Source organism: Cucurbita maxima, unplaced genomic scaffold, assembly GCF_002738345.1.
Source record: "Cucurbita maxima cultivar Rimu unplaced genomic scaffold, Cmax_1.0 Cma_Scf00021, whole genome shotgun sequence".
Lineage (NCBI taxonomy): Eukaryota > Viridiplantae > Streptophyta > Magnoliopsida > Cucurbitales > Cucurbitaceae > Cucurbita > Cucurbita maxima.
In genome coordinates, this window is record NW_019272037.1 from 242,876 (window position 1) to 246,191 (window position 3,316).

At 37.7% G+C, this 3,316-nt stretch overlaps 1 protein-coding gene across 1 annotated transcript in view; it reads left to right on the forward strand.

Annotated features, from left to right (window-relative positions):
* Window positions 1–2,904: 2,904 nt before the first annotated feature.
* LOC111495687 overlaps window positions 2,905–3,316 on the forward strand; it is a 1,636-nt gene continuing 1,224 nt past the window's right edge. The window contains exon 1 of the mRNA XM_023145842.1: window positions 2,905–3,291. The gene's annotated coding sequence lies outside the window, so the exon portion shown is untranslated. The remainder of the gene's footprint in view (window positions 3,292–3,316) is intronic.

Sequence of the window (3,316 nt, forward strand, 5' to 3'; positions counted from 1 at the left end):
AAAAAAAAAAAAAAAAAAAAAAACTCTGCTCTCCCTCTCTATCTATCGAAGGGATGGAAGAGTAGAGGCCTTTGGTGTCCGCTCAAGTCAAGAATTGGGGTCTCACAATCACTAGCTCATATGCAATATGATTTTCTCTGTCTTTCTTCAAATACAAAAATAGAAAAATATAATTAACTTGAAGTATTCAAATTAATATTTAAAATATTAGATATATTAAACCTGAGAGAGAAAAATATATTTATTATATTTGATATATTAAATATTAAATGAGAAGAGATTTCTAATCCGATGTTAATAACGTGTAAGTTTTCGGATTTCTAATCCGATGCTGTGGGGATGCTAGTTTGCCCATTCTTGTGGAGGAAATGCTCGAGTTTTTTTGGTTTATGTTTGGCTCAAGGCAGTGGTTGCAGTGCTATGATTAAGAGGTGCTTTTAAACGCTTCGTTTTATGATGAGGACAAAGTATTGTGACAGACTTAGTTTCGTTACATTATTGTTTCTTTATAGGGGTTAAGGAGTAAGTATTCACGGACTTTACTCTTGTCTTTAGGAAGTTTTGGTCTAACCTCTATTGCTACCTAAGCATCTGAAGTGCTTTAAAGTTTCGAGGGTACTTAAGCTACTCATGGACCCACTCTAGATTCGAAGAAGGTGGTTCACCCTTTTTTGGCATCGGCATCGCAGATTGGTTGAGTCACAAATTCCATCTCTAGGGTGAATTAGTCTTCGTTCCTTTAACTTAGGTAACTTTCTTAGTCCATATAACGGTAACTGGTATCGGAAGTTGAGGCTCTACCTCACAAAACTTTGTATCATGTGGGGACAACATGGTGAGTGCTACCTTGCTCGTTATCCACGGGAATTGGGGGCAGGACCCCCTAGTACATGGGTCCACCGTACAGAGTAACCACTAACTACTCGCATGAACATGCTCTCCTATATAAAACGAATCTACCTGAATAATCTAACAAACCAATGAGTCACACATCCCTAACCAGCCTCACACCTATCTCTCAACACTATTGTACCGGAGTGGAAAGGGAGGTGGAAGTTCCTAAGACAATGTCTCGGCTACTATTGGCTTGGAGAGTTATTTTTGTCATACCCAGATGTCGTGGAGGTTTACCAAGTTCTTAAGGGCATCTAAGCGATTTCATCTCTTATTCTAATTTTGGGTTAGCTCCTCAAGCTAAACTAATCTTTTGGTGCATTCATGTCTAAACCTCCGATTGCTCATGATCATGAGGTGTAAGGTTTACTAGAAAGTATTGACTTGGGACAACATGTAAATTGCTCTCGCTGTGTTACCCTAAAATTAGCTTGATTTTCCTATAGATGCTCTGCTACGGAGATTATCTTATCGATCACCTAGAGCATCGTATACATAATCTAATCATACATGCAAACTTATTAAGAAGATATCCTATCGATCCCCTAAAACACTAAAACATAAACTGAATCATTCATGCAAACAAACAAGCGATCAAGCTCAAAGGGAGATAACATCCATCAATCTCCCGAGAACATATCACATTATTTCATCATCTTTTCTAACACAGCAGAAAGACTATAGAACAACATTCATTACAAATCTCATAATAGGGGCATTTTGGTATTTTATATCATACATAGCATACTCATCCATGTTGTCCAACTCGTATTCTAGTCATGCATAATCTCTTATCTCAACCTAGAGTCGTAATGGTAATTTTTACAACGTACATACAATATATACTCATCAAAAAACATCATTTTGAAGTCTTTAACATGCAATTTTTAACCATCTAAGGTAAAAAAGTCTCACATGCTAGTACGTCCTAGCTATTCATACAAGTATTACTTGCCTAAAGTCCGTGTGGTTGCTTACTTGGATGAAAAGTACCTTTTCGAACTAGCTTTTCCTTGCATTAAGAGCTCCAAAATTTCTGAAATTTCTCTAGTAGTCCTTAAATTAAGTCATAATTGGGTTAGTATCAAAATCAGGATGGAAAACAATCGAACGAATCGAGAAACTCACACTCACGTGCCTGAACGCTCACATGCGCGCATAGCTCACGCGTTGAGGAGGGATAGATGCACCCTAGTATGCCACATGGTGATCATAGATTGGTTCCCCGACTTTGTTGTCTTGTGTTTAAATCTAGCATACGTAATTTTCATGAATTTTTTTTAAGCATGACATGTGGATAGGTGCTTCTAGAACGAGTTAGTTCAGATGGGCGGTTCAAGTCTTGGGCGTTGAACTAGTCAAATGCGGGTGAACGGAATGGAATCGGGTTGCACCATGGATCCACATAGAAGAGCTTTATTAACTAAGTAAGCAACCACACGGATCAACGCAAAAGTTAATAACTAGTTCTTATCTATCCTTATTAACCAAGCCAAAAGAGCTTAAATGAACAATTATCTACTAATTCTTATGGAACATGCACGGTTATTTCGTGTGCTAGTTCAAAATTATAAATTTGGACTCTTCAAGCTTTGTATAATCTAACTCGAGGTCAATTTGGTTGTGGGCCACACTCGAAACACCTCGATCTACACAAAAACATGCTAGAGAGAGATAAAATAACCGGAACACTTGCTGTTTTTGTTGATGAAAATATATTTTTTAACTAAGAGGATTGAGTTGCGAAAATTTTCTTGGGTTGGGTTACCAATCTAATCAACCTGAAATTTTAGGTTGGTCTAAAAAAATTCTCTCAACCGATCAACGGAACCTAGCGAAGTATCTCACTCACAAATCTCGCCTTCCAATTAGTGTATCTTTTAAAGTTTATCTATAAAATTTAATAAAAAAAAAGAAAAATAATCCCTAAACGCTGACTGGGAAGACCGGAAACAAGTCCGGTCCGGTCCTGGTTCTGGTGCGAACCGGATCTAAAAAACGTACAAATAATGACCCTTCCAATTTTTTTAAACCATTATTGACTCGTAGTACCTCTCAAAAGAAAGACATAATAAATATAAAAATATTAATAAACAGATCGGCGTGGGCCCACCAACTTCAAATCAAGAATCTCCACCGTACGATTAACACCAATTAGGGCTGTACTATGTATACACTAAGTCCCGCGTTCCACATGAATATTTCCCATCGCCATGCAATGCCATTGCCATTGCAGTTGCAGTAGCTTCGTTTCGAATACACACTCGCATCTTTTCCACACGCGATTTCACGCGCCGACACTCCCAATAAAATCTGTTCAACTTTATCCAATTTACACCTTTCGCTCCCTCACTCTTTCTGAGCAAAACAGAATCTGCACCGTCCACCTGAAATCCCTTTTTTTTTTTTTTTTTTTTTTTTT